General features: G+C 43.3%; 1 protein-coding gene across 1 annotated transcript in view; it reads right to left on the bottom strand.

Annotated features, from left to right (window-relative positions):
• Window positions 1-7226: 7226 nt before the first annotated feature.
• Window positions 7227-13937, bottom strand: part of LOC147660709 (erythroid membrane-associated protein-like) — a gene marked incomplete at its 5' end in the record, with an annotated part of 139835 nt that continues 133124 nt past the window's right edge. The window contains one exon of the mRNA XM_086951518.1: window positions 7227-7467. The remainder of the gene's footprint in view (window positions 7468-13937) is intronic.

The following is a 13937-nucleotide window of genomic DNA, read 5'->3' on the forward strand; positions in this document are numbered from 1 at the left end:
GCAGAGATAGTCAGGTGGCGTAGCTTTCACCAGGTCGGGACCGGACGCGCCGTCCATCCTGGTTTCTGTTATAAAAGCGATCATAATCCCCTTGTCCTCCAAAAAGGAGGCACATTCAGTACTATGCTTGACCAGGGACTTCGCATTGATGAGGACACAGTTCTAGGCAGTGCCAGAGGCGACTTCACCTGTCCTTTCCTGTTCATCATTTAGGGCGGCCACCGGTTGAGACGTTATTTCCGGTAAATTGTTGTTACAGCCAGGGCAAATCTTTAGGATTTGAGTGGGCCTGTGGTCTGGGTGGAAAATATGGCAGTTATAGTCTGCCTTGTTGGGGTTTAGAGACTTCAGGTAATTACTGGAGTAAGAAAGAGATTTTGCATTAGCTGTAGTCGTTTGGGCAGGGGGGCTGGCGCTGATCGCGGAACGAGCACGGACGGGCGCAGACGGGCTAGGAACCCTAGATAAAGGGATTTCTGCTATACATACTTGTCTTTTGAATATTGGTAGTGGATTCTGAGGTACTGTACTAGAGCCCATGTTGATAATTGGCATTTGCTTGTTTACTATGTATAAGGGATTTAGATATATGCGAGTGAAGACTAGAGGAAAGAATAAAGCAAAGGAAGGAGGAGATAAAGTTGAAAGACAGTAAGTGTAAAGCATACAAAGAGATGAAAGAATTGCATAACTCTAGGCATAAGATGTTGGAAACAGCAAAGCGATGAATTGTCTTTGGAAGATTCATTTATGTTTGGTGTGATAGGTTTCCTAGCCACCAGAGAAGGGTATTGGAGCTGCCTAATGTATTGGTCCACATAATTTCACATTTCACTATCAAGCTGTGATTTAACTGTATTAAGATGCATGTATTGTTTTCATAAATTGTAGTAAGCGGCCACAATTAGCCATTGTAAGCGGCACCAAAGTATAACCAAAATATGTGATTTTTTTTGACACATGCTAAACTTCAACATGCTTAACAGCCATATTGAAAAAGAATCACAGCTCACGTAACAGGCTGCAAGGCCTGCACATTTCATTTTTGATTGTTTTGCAAGTTTCATGTTTTTCCCACTGCAGGTGCGGTTTCTTTGTTAGCTAGTAAATAGATTTGTTTATTGTATTTGACGACTAGTAGTAAGGTTTGCAGCAATGAAGTTGTGCCTTGGTGGGAGAGGAGAATCGTCAGAAGAGCTGGTTGTACCCGGCCGCCTGTCCAGCGATACATCCAAGGACATAGTGATACATGGACCTCTGTGTTGTCCCGAGAAAGAGGGGAGTTCACCTGCTCCCAGAGAACTCTGATGGTTGATTGACCCACATGTGTGGAATGTACATTGATGTTGCAACAAGAACTTTGGTGAATAATATTGTGTTCCTTAGACTAGTTTGAGATATGTTTTCCTGACATCAAGCTGAGAGGACCTATCTCGCCTCCGCTGATTTTCCCTGCCAGAGTGTAAAGGCTTTATACTTTAATGCTCATCTTCTCTCAACAGAGGTCTTCAATTGGTTTCTGGAGGTCATATTGTCTTCTTTATTCCAATTTCCTTTTAATGCCCATATCATTACCCATTCTATAAATTTCTCTCCACGCCAACTGACAAAGGTCCAGACGTTTAGAGGCGGTGTTTGCATGATGATCACACCCAAAGGATATTCAAGAACCCCGCTCCATAGGTATGAATGGGCTTCAATGTGCACTTCATGTGCAATGCAGTGACTTGAGCCAGAGAAGCTGGACCAGGCAGGATCGTTAGTTATATTGTGTAAGTACAAAATTGTACACATTTGTGGATACACCGAAAAAACCCACGAATCACGCCCTCGATAAATCAGATTAGAATAATCTCTCCCACTGCTGCCATCATCCACACAGCAGCAGTCAAAATACTACACGGTACTGTAGCAGTTTGTTTACTGTACCACACACACACACCCACACACACAGCACTGTACTCCATATGCTGCCACCTCTTTAAGTATCAGCAGTAGATAATTCCTCAGTGCAGGATTCTGCAATATTAAGACCCTGCAGCTGCTGGCATATGCAACACTTTTGATGTTTTTTGTTTCCTTGATGATTGGCACTCCACCAGGTAAAGCTTGTTGTGCTGCGAATGATGCAGGGGGTGAGGCAGTAGGAGGGTTGGTGTCCTTTTGGGCAGTGGGCAATATCTCTGCACGTCCAGTGCAGTACATATGGGAATATGGGGACTGATTTGAGGTGCATAATAGGCTTTACTCCACTTTATTTGTGACAGCTAGGATATTTTCCCCTGGTGTCCGAGGGCCACCTTAAGATGAATGAGAGTGAGTGATGGATTAAAAGTGTGCAAGGTTCTCAGAGTCTAAGATGGTAAATAGCGGGATGTCTTTCCTGTGTTGAGAGTTCCTGTGTGTGAGGAAGAACCTGGACTCTTTTGAGAAGTGGTACAAGTACTTCTGAGAGGGATCTGAAAGAGGACACACTTTTTTACAGGGTGGTCTCATTAGGAGGATGTTTGAGAGGCCTGTCACTAGGAGAATGTTAGGGACAGGTACTTGGGTATGTTATCTCTTATGATGGAGGGTCTGGTAGTAGGTTGCTTCACGTTGCTAGTTCTTGTTGATCTTCTCTATGATGTTTCATTGCATTGTTATAACCTCATCAAGCGCACTTGTTTATCTTCATCTAGTGTTATCTTGTCAGAATAAGGATTATATTACAAATATGATTACCTCAACATTAATCCCTAACTCTAACATCCCTAACCTTAGGCGTAACCCTCACACTGACCTTGTCGAAGGTAATAATTAAATTATTCTACTATTCATTAAGTTACAATTAAAATACATCTTAAAAAGGGTATTTTTTTTTACAAAGACTATCAATCAAATCACAGCCTTTGTTAAATTGGTATTTATTACTTGCATTTAATTTCACCCCAGCAGAGCTCAAACCATTAAGAGAAAATTATTCCTTTTTCTTAAAATTGAAAATCATTAAAACAGTTATGTTTCAATGTAGTTGAATATGTTCCAAATCGTTAATACTCAACACTCTTTGCTTGAATGGATTCATACAGAGCCAGGAAATATTTTGACGTGTTTGGAGGGAAACTCTGAACACCACAGTGACCGTCTTGCCACAGAATGGATTTAAAGGCCTACAGCGATGAAAGATAGTAAACTCTGTACAGATCACAGTGTGAATGCTCCACAGCAAGAGTTTCACAAAGATTGTTTAGACTCTGAAGCATTTGTAAGAGTTAGAGTTAACCCGAATGAAATCATTTGATGAGAATGACACACACTCAATATAAGACCACCCTGGGTACCAGTACTCAAAGGAACAGGCGGTCATTATTTATGGTTTCCATTTTTGACAATATATTAGGGAGTAACAAAACATATACCTTGGTTTCTTTTTGTTAATGTCAAAACACAGAGTAGAATGCCACAGCACTGAGATCTGCAATGGGACTGAAAGATGAAATGTAAAGACTCTTGTTTTGAAGGAGATATTTCTGTTCAGTCTAAAGAACAGAATATTTTTGAAAATTGTGTATTATTTCAACAGAAATGAGGGATTATGAATTGATTTTCTTCTGAAGAAGCGGGTTTCCGTTGGAATGCGTGGAGGATTAGATTGCTCTGTATGAATCGAAGTAGAATAGTAGTAATAGTAGTAATTTAGAACATATTAAAAGAAATGTAAACTGACAGTGGGCAAGGCCGGTCAGGTATAGTGTATGTCAGGGTGATGAAGTAATTTGGTCTATCATCCTGACAGACACCAAATTTAAAGCTGTCCTTGGGTCCTACGAACATCTCTATACATATACAGGAACAGCAGTGATGGCAGATCCTGTCAATGTTGGAAAGGTTTGTTGGATGGCTCCATCAAACATGGTGGCTATAAGTCAAAGTTTTCCAAAGTTTTATATTTTTCTAAAACAGACTCCCTAAGTCGGACTTTGTTTTAAAACATTTTTTAAATCTAATTACCCTCAATTTTCTTCCTTGGTGTGAGGGTAATTGTTTATTTTTACTCTCCCTCACTGCGGTCGACAGCCAAAACTAACCCCATCCAACCTCCCACTCCAAATTGGGTATACCCCTGGTATGCTTTCCTCCAACAGCCCGTACTCCATCAGAGGAGTATATCAGCAAAAGAGACTGAGTGGGCTCAGTAGTCACCATACTATTGGTGCACCCAGCCCTAAACTGGGCGAGCAAACTACAAGTTGGATGGATAGAGAGTACTCTCTCCATCAAACTCTAAATAAACCCATTAATGACTGACTTTTTAGAAAAACTGAATAGGTTTTCTTCAATGTTGCGCTCTGTTGGGAAAGCAAACCTAGCATCCATTCATATTCACACAAATGTCCTAGCAGCTATTAGGAAAACTGTACCATTAATGCAGCACCTATATAACATTGGAAAGGAGGCTTTACAAAAAAACCTTCAAGTACGGAGAAAGACACCTTATGGATAATAGCGTACTACTAATGGCACTTAGAGGGTAGTCAATTTGCAAGAGTACTACTTCATTTGTAAGGTACGTACTCAACACACAAGCGTACTTCTAAAGTCATTAGGGATGTCGGAATATGTACTACTGCTATTGTTAGGTAGGTGTTCAAAATGCCAAAACGCTAGTAGTCCCATTAGAAAGGTGCTTAGTCTGTCCTAGTGCTGCCAATACTTTACATATTCTTGTCATTGCTACACAGTAATTAGCGTTGTTCTTATTGTGGTGATATGATCAGAGACCTACAGCCAGTTCACCAGCCTCCAACCCGCTCTTCATCATGCCCGTCACAGGCCTTCGAAACGACATCGAATGAGGCATCACACACCCATGGCCTGATGTACGGAAGATCTGGTAATAAATTAAATGCTGTCATGATGAGTGCAGTTTGTGGGCACTCAAATAATTATAAATGATCCACCAGCAAATCCCATCCTCTGATTCAAACTTCCACAGGATGTCTCAACCTTCCTTATTGGTTGTGAAAACTTCATGGACTCCTCTCCGGCACTGCTGACAGACAGGCTTCCGTTAGCAGGGCTGTCACGGACATCAGGTGTTAGTGTGACTCAAGGGCTGGACAGTGGCATTCTGGGTAGATGATCACCTGGGCTCTTAAAATGGGAGGGGTTACTTAGGAAATATGGAGGTGGCAGTTAGGGATTTTTTTCTAAGGCACCGGTCAGGATGCTTTTGAGGTCTGTGGTGATCCGTCAGGCTTTAGTCTGATGGTTATGAACATTGGCAAGAGATTATTGAGGTATCCTAATATGGTATCAAGGATCAGTGTGATGGACCGGATCCAATGATGAGGGCAGGGTGTTAGTGCATGTTCTGATTTCTAACAGAACAGTCTTAGGCATTGGACAAGAAGGACAGTGTAGTCATTCTACCAGGATGTGTGCAAAGGTGTCAACTCTTAAGGTAAGCAACTCACAATGACTTGGTGAGGTTAGTGCCTGTTAATGTTTAAACTTGTTGCACAAGGGCTCACTGTAGCCTCTTTCGGTGTGGTTATCTCTGCCAGACTATTTGGTTAATTTTCACCTTAGTCAAGATGTGCAAAATCAAGAGCTTTGCACTGTTAGGCCACTAGAAACTTCATATGCATCGTACCAGCATGCCACACCAACACAGGACTTAAAATAAATGCTAAAGATGCTTAAACGTCTCATGCCTACACATTGGGCTAAACCCTTCAGCGCAGCTTCCTATTGCACTGTAAACAAGGTGTCCATTTTGAAAATGGGGACACATCTATTATTCCGCTTTGCTCACGACAGCGCCCTAAGTAGGATGGTACTCTTGACTGCACCCTTAACTGTGCCTACTCCTCTTACCGACTAAGGGCTGGATTACAATGTCTTTCAGAAGGCCTCGGAATCGGATTTGGCTTTTCTGGATATGATTCGTAGCCCTTATTTTCGACCAAATCGAACACAGGTCCAAATGACCAAGTACGATGCAAAGATCGCGTACTAGTCGACCGACTTGTTTCCGGACCTGCACCGGTCCGTATGACTAGTTCATAGCTGAATCATGCTGTGCAATGGAGAGGAATTCCAACGAGCGAGTACGATGCACAATTCAGATAGCCGATTCGCCTTGGTCTCAGTGAGACAAAACGGCTGTCGGAATCGTACTTTGAGGGACGTAGCAGGCCCCCCTTCACCCTGTGCCCTTCGAATCTGTCACAGGGGTTTGCCCATGGGTCCCCCCTGTTCCAGGCATGCACAGTGGGGCGGGCACCATGGGGTGCCCGCAATAGGGTGTACGCTTTTCCCCACCCACTCATTTTCTGCTATGGGAGCCTGTGTATGTGTCTGTACAGAGGCTCCCATAGAGTTCAATGGCAGTCCGAGCGAACTGAGTCCATAAGCATATGGCTGCATCGTACTCGCTCTTTCGACTCCAGGAGCGCGTTTTGCTCAGAAAGCCCTTTGGATCCATACGTCGTACGGAGGGCTTTCCTAGTGAGATCGTAATCGGGCCCTAGGTCTTAAGCAATTTCTGGCATCCAACTCTAACCAGAGAATCTTTCAATTAAATCATCTTTTCGGTTTTTAGAGCCTCCTCTTCTTTTGCTATTCTCAAATACATCCGGATTTCCTAATTTTTCTCTCAAATTAAGGACATTTATACCCTTATGTGAAGTGTCAGATGGCACTCAGATGCACCTTTCCCTACAAATGGTCCAGAAGATTTTTTACAAGATCCTGATTCAATAAGACATTGTGTAATGGGAGAAAATGTTGATTGTTTTAGCCAGATTTGTACTTGTAATTCAGAACTTGTTCTTATACTGTCGCTCTCAAACAGTTCACTACCCCAGCTGTAAAATAGTGTTGCCATTAACCCTTCAAAGCCTGAACAACACCTTTTTGTAAAGCAAATATTTCGAAACTGCTGAAGGGCTTTACACTAAATCACAAAAACACTTTGTTCTTGGTAAAGTTATATCATGCCAGTTTGCATTAATTCTGTTTAGAGGTTTTTCTGTTAAGAGAAACATGCCTTTTTCACATACAAAAGGGAAAACAAGGGCCTCCTTTTAAAGCTGCTCCCACCCCTTTGTTCCCTCTCAAATCCTGACAGAGCAAATAACTCAACACCATAATTCTCTGCCAAATCTGGTATGGATTTGTTATTAGTGAATCAAAAAGGCATTTTGAATGAAAAATGCAAAATAACCATGACAACCAAGTCACACACTTATGAATTTGCATTTATTAGGCCAGACTATGGGGAATGATGTTTATGCAATGAAACGAACTACTCCGAAATTCTTCCTTTTTTTGAACAATTACTGAATTAACTTAAATAAAAACGAAAATCTTTTCGTTAGCAGATGTACAGTCTTCGGATCGCTTCTCTGCCAGGACCTCGATTATGTCAACAAAAACTTCTCAGTAGGTACCAGTCATTATGGACACCATTTTCTCAATCTGCAAAATATGGAGGTTGAGTTAGGAACACACTTAAAGGTACACATCTTTATTCTAGTTTGATATATAATAATGTGCTGCATTTGAACAGTAAATATTTCTGTATTTTGTCTAGTTAATGTATTTTTTTCAGAACAGTCTTATTGAATTATATAACAAACTATTATGCAAAAAAGTTATAAAACAAAATCAACAATGTAGCTTATTAGCTGATTCTTTACTTTATAAAGTGCTTACAGATATGTTAATTTGCAACAACTTCACTAGAATAGCGCCTCTTGCCACTAACTACGTATAATAATTGAAAAATTTGAATATACATAATTTATTTGTGAAATACTTAATTATCCGGAAAAATCATTTAACTTTTATCAAAAAGGATTATTGACATCGCAAAAAAAACAAAAAACATTTTAACCTTACTCTGGGGCATACTTAGAACGTTTCATTTACAAACATAACTTAACTAAGCATAGGTCATCTTTCAGTTAACTGATATATATATATATTTAAAAAAGTACTTTTTTAATGTCTATCTGTTTTTATAAAGTGCTTGATTAGGGGGCATGGCTTGATGCCCAACGAAGATGGCGGCTTCCCTGTAGTCCGCCGAGAGGCGGACAAGGTTGATGACTTTTTTTTTACAGACCCTGCTATCACTGGCGAGCTGGCACATGGGTCAGACATGGCAAGGCACTCGTTGCTAGTCCTGTGAGGTCCGTAATCCTCTGCATGCGAGGAGCTGTGTCAGTCAGTCAGTCAAAAAACTTTATTCGGTTAATTAAAACCATAAAAGCAGTACATGATACATATAATCAGGTTAAAAAATACTATTAAACAGGTGTAAAGAATTGATTGCTACTCCTTCATAAAACACAATAAACGCGTTCTTTCTTTAAAAGGAATCGATAGATGTGGGGAACACCTATATCAACATGTTAAAAACATTCTCACCAAGGTTTATGCAAAAGTCAGATTAGGTGATTAGGTAATGCGGCAGCTCTTAGTTTGTTTTGTCTGGCGGCTGCTACCAAAAAACAAGCTACACCATATGTGACCTGCACCGAGTTCAACATCTGGAGATATAATAATGCTGGCCGTACCTGGACAAAATTCAAGTGTTTCAAGATGGGAACAAGAAATTTTTTCCGCGGCACCAGGTAGTGCTCACAGAACATGACCAGGTGCAGAGTATCCTGTGTGGAAAAACAATCACATGTACAAGGGGGAAAATTTTCTGGAGTACCCCATTCTGTATGCGAGCCAAGGACAAGGTGGATCAAGTTGAATCTGAACCTTGTGAGCAGGAAGCGATGGCAAGGCTTTGTGACATATTTTAAATAGGGTTCCATAGTTGTAGATGTGGAAAGTTGAAAAAGTGATCTCACCGTAGGTTTACAAAGTTCAACCGATTCTCTTTCACATTCCAACAAAGTTCGAAAGTGCTGCTTCACCCACTTTACATCCTCTTTTTTAAGTTTTTGTGGTAGAGAGTACATTTCCGGGCGCCCTAGCCTCGCGCATGCCGCTCTAACATACGCCAGCCACGGAATATTATGAGCTTTGTCCAGAGACATACAATCTTTAAGGATGCAATGATTCAAACTGATTTCCTCGTTTGTCCAGGTTTTAATCCAGCATAATACTGGGGACATTTTTAGGAGATCAGAAACATATCCCATGCCTATTTCATTGTGGATTGAATGTGTGGGAGAAGATTTCGGGAGTGACAACAGGGCCCGTATAAAATTGTTTTCAGCAATTTGTATGCCTGGGGTTGAAACGTAGCCCCATATGTCTGCCCCATAGGATGCGATTGCCACGCATTTGGCTCTGTAGATCCTGGTCATGGCTTCCATAGGTCTCGAGCCCAGTCTTTTGGAAAAACTCAGAAGTGCTGTAGTGGATCTATTGACTCCATTTTCCTTAAGTTTCATTTGTGCCTTCCAAGTTCCTCTCTCGTCAAAAGTGAAGCCCAGGTAATAAAAGAAAGGAACCCTCGAAATTGGCGAGTTGTTACAGCTGAAGGATCTAATCTTCATATGTTTCTTTTGTGAGCCTACGACCATGACATGGGATTTAGCAGTGTTAATCTTTAGGTCGAGGGCTTCCATGAAGAGGCCAAAATGGTCCAAAAGTCTTTGCAGGCCTGTGCCAGTCCGAGCTATAAGGACAGCGTCATCCGCATATAGGAGGACCGGAATAGGTAACCCCCCATACGCGGCATGTCCAAGGTGGCTGAGTTCAAGGATTTCCCCAAAGCATTGATGTACAGTGTAAAGAGGAGAGGGGCCAGGATGCAGCCTTGTCTGACCCCTCTCCCTGATCTGAACTTTGCTGTACACCTTCCATCCCTCGTTGCCCTAACAGACGCAAACAAATTTAAATGAAGGTCATGCAAAAAACGAACTAAGGTGGTGTCCAATCCCAAATTTCGTAAAATAGACCATAGTTTTGAACGATTGACCAAATCAAAGGCGGAAGATAAATCCATAAACCCCAAATAAAGAAGCCCCCCCTTCACCACGGTGTATTTGCTAATGATTAGATGAAGGTTTAAGCATTGATCCATTGTCCCTCTATGTGCCCTGAAGCCATACTGTAAATCTGAAAGGATCCCGCTCTCCTCCAGCCAATCCCCCAGTCTATGCAAGATGACTCTGCCTAAGATCTTGACGGCAGAGTCCAGCAGGGAGATAGGTCTATAGCAGGCCGGGTCCCCCCTATTCCCTTTCTTAAATATAGGCACAATTATGGAGGTGGACCAAGAAGATGGGAAGCCAGCTGTGGGAATCGCATTAAAAACGTTGGTTAAAATCTTTGACCAAAATTGTGGGTACTGCAGGAACCCCATCGGGTCCCGGGGCCTTGTGTTTGCTAGTGTCTCTTATCGCCCTTTCAACCTCCATGGTGTTAAACTCCATAACCAAGTTAGATGGGTCATGGGTATTGGCAGGTAAGGCAGGGACTGTAGATTCATAGATTTTTTCAAAATGGGCTAGCCATCTGTTGTCCTCTATGACACAGTCTAAATCCGATTTCCCATTTTCAGAGAAAAAGGGCTGATTTACAATGGCCCAAAACTTTTTACTGTCTCTCAGCACATCCACAGATAAAAGGCTATCCCAAGCTTCCTCCTTGATTTGGGTTTTACGATTAAGAACTACGGTTTTATATTCCTTCCTTAAATTGGCCACTAATAGCCTATCTCTGGGTTTTTGTTTAATGGCTTTCATCAGGGCACTATGTTTTTTCGAGCATTCATGATTAAACCATTTATGGGTCTTCGTGTTCCCTTGCCCGACTGTCCTTCATTCCAGGTTCTTGCTGATCCTTAAACAGATCTCCTCATATGCGGCCAAAACCTCGGGGCCCCGGGCGGTTGGATCCAAACACACTGCCATATTGGCCTCAGACTCTTGGGCAAGTGAATGAAAGAATTCGTCTGGGACAATCATCTCCCATTTTAGGCGCCTTCCCTGATCTTTAGACTTCAGATCCTTTGGAGCTGCCACGCCTGACGGACTGCCAGTCCGGAAGCAGTCTAGGACCAAGGTCAGGAGAACAGGATAATGATCACTTGAAATAACAGTGACCACCCTGTACTCACGAGCCTTTGCCAGGGCCCCATTTGAAACAAAAATGTAGTCTATAACGGTGTTGGCGTCTCTCCCGACGAAGGTTGGGGCTCTAGGATCATTAATACTTTGGTCAAGTTCATAGAGATTTAGATTAGCTAGAAGGGACTCTAGATACTCGCCCTCGTTTGTGTGCTCGAAGTGAGGATTGGCTTCAGTTAGTATGCCCCCATATCTATCGTTAAAACAACCACCCTCACAGGGGTGAATATTAAAATCCCCCAGAATAACCAGCTCTGGGACGGTAGTGCAATCAAGCCTATAGACTGACAAAAAATTTAACAAAGAGATCAAATGTTCGTTCACGGTGGAGGACTCCTTTGAATTATAAAAATTAATCAGTAAAAAAGACTTTGAGTCAGGGAGGGTCCACTCCACCGCAAGCGTGTTGATTGGTGCGGTATCTAGTTTTTTAAAAACCCCTGCTAGATCCAGGGAACACAATGTGAGTAAACCACCCTTTGCTCTCCCTCTTACTCCTGGTACTGCTGGCATAGAAAAGCTACAGAAACCATCCAAAGAGAAACTAGATGTGGTATCCCATGTTTCTTGGAATCCTAGAATATGATATTGTTTAATGAATCCTTGCCATATTGGATCTAAAGCCTTTGCGTTTAATCCCGCCACATTCCAGGTGAGGACTTTACATAGTACTAGGTCTGTGTTAGGGGCAATGGGCGTAACCACGCCCCGACTCTCACTCACCATCGAGCTGTTTCCGGGTGTGGGGGATGAATTAACTATGGTCAAGTCCGCCGTGGCAGCATCCTTACGAGAAGAGGTTGGACTAGTCCAGGTGCTCCGTCCCCCTAGGGAGCCCTGAGTATGTCAGTCCACCCAATCTGTAGTTGACAAACAATCAAAGCGATTCGCTATAGGGAAGTGCAAGGGGTTAGGTGGGCCATTTAGCGGCTGCTGGTAATGATAGGGTTGGATGAGATGGGGACCGTAAAAGGGGCCGCCTTGACGTGGTCTACCTCCTCTACTCCTCACCAAGTTCCATCCCCAATCCCAGCCCTCCTCCCTGGCAGGGGGTTGTGTGTCCCAGGGGAAGTTAAGCCTCTGTCTGGGTATGCGGTCGTGTGAACCTTTAAGCCAGCTCCAGCGATTATCCGCTTGATTGTGGGGGAGATAGAAGTACGAGAGAGGTCTGGCAGTCACCGTACTCGCCTGATATCTTGGGGCCCCGCTATTGCAGATAAAATCTACAACCTCCGGATTCTCGAAAGTAACCACCACACAGTCCCCTGGCAGATTTTTTCTGTTGCCTCCTACCCAAGGGGCCCTCTCTATCATTGAGATGTTGGTTGGTATGTTTGGCGGAAGGGGATAATTGTTAGCTAGCCAGTGGCATACTTTATTTTTGAGAGCCTGATATGATTCTTCTTCTGGTGAACGAATTTCAGTGACTCCAGTAAGGATGACCACGTAGGGCGCGGCATCCGGGGGGAGGTGAATATTTCTACGAGCCATATCCTTAGCTTTATCGTGTGTATCAAGTTTAGAGGCCTGAGATAAACCATCACTGGATGTGGGCTGGGGGGTTATATTGTTTTTAGAAGGAATCAATGTTGTGTCTGTTTTCTTAGTTTGCTCTACTACAGGGGGTTTAGGTTTAGCGCCAGCCTGATTTGGGGTGTTACTGGGTTTCTTAACCGTCATTTTATTAGTCTCCAACACTTTATTGGCAACCACCGGGGTCTTTGCGGATTTAGTTGGATTAGTGACCTGGGTGGGTTTATTATTTAAAGTGAAGCTGGGGGCACTTATGTCCTTATGTATGTTTTTTAAGACCGTTTCCAAACAGCGTAATCTTACCTCTATGGGTTCTAATAATACTTTTAGCATGTTGAAGATTACTGTGTTATTTATACTTGAGCCGGACTCATCCTGTGGTGGTGTTATAAATGGATTACCTGTGGTTCCACTAAGTTGCAAAATTTCTTCCAGACTTTGGTCAATTATGGTATCGTCTGGGAGACTCAGAAGTAAACCGGGGTTGTTGGGAAGTGAGCCCTCTGTGGAAGTAGGTGGAGTGACTAGAGGTTTTTCAGTGTTAGGGAGATTAGGCAAAGTAATGGCCTTCTTTCCTTTCAAAATAGATGATTTGTTGGCTTTACGTTTTTGCTTGGGGATTACCCCTTCTAGCCGGGCCCTTTCTTTTATGATGGCTGTAGAGTTACCGATGTTTGACTCACTACATTGCGTTCCACTCTCAGTCAAGATGTTGAGGTTGGGTGAAGCCTCCAGATCCTGAACAATATTTGAGGCATCCAAATCCCCGTTACCTCCGGGATGATGTACTAAGACCTGTACATCTGACCGGGGATCAGTTTTTGGTGTCTGAGCCTGAGCAATAAGGCCAAGGGAGGAACGCTTGGCCATGGCCAGGTCTTGAGAGACTCTCCTGTCCATAAGTATTATCCCTTCGTCAATTAGTGCGTGTGTACGGGTGATGAAATCATCCAAGGTCCCTGTAAGCTTTTTTGCTCCTGCAGCGGCCATGCTTCTAGTTTCACGGCAGGACATAACCCGTGTATTCTAGATGGAATGACGGTTGGGAGCTATATATATGCCCAGCCAGGATTTGTGGCCCAGCCCAGCCTCCTCAGGCCTCTGAGGGCCACAGAGGGCCCGCCCTTTGCCCGGGCGCTCCCGCGCGCTCCCGCGCTGCGGGGTTCACCACTTCTTGTAGACGTCAGTGGGCGTGGTTAGGCGGGGCGGGGCGGTCAGGGAGAGCGGGCCAGGTGACTCGGCCTCAGGATTGCCGGGACTCCTGGGAGAGCGAGTCTTGGTTCCAGCGCTCGCAACCCTGTCTCACACCCACTCACC

Source organism: Lissotriton vulgaris, unplaced genomic scaffold (assembly GCF_964263255.1).
Source record: "Lissotriton vulgaris unplaced genomic scaffold, aLisVul1.2 SCAFFOLD_2044, whole genome shotgun sequence".
Taxonomy (NCBI): domain Eukaryota; kingdom Metazoa; phylum Chordata; class Amphibia; order Caudata; family Salamandridae; genus Lissotriton; species Lissotriton vulgaris.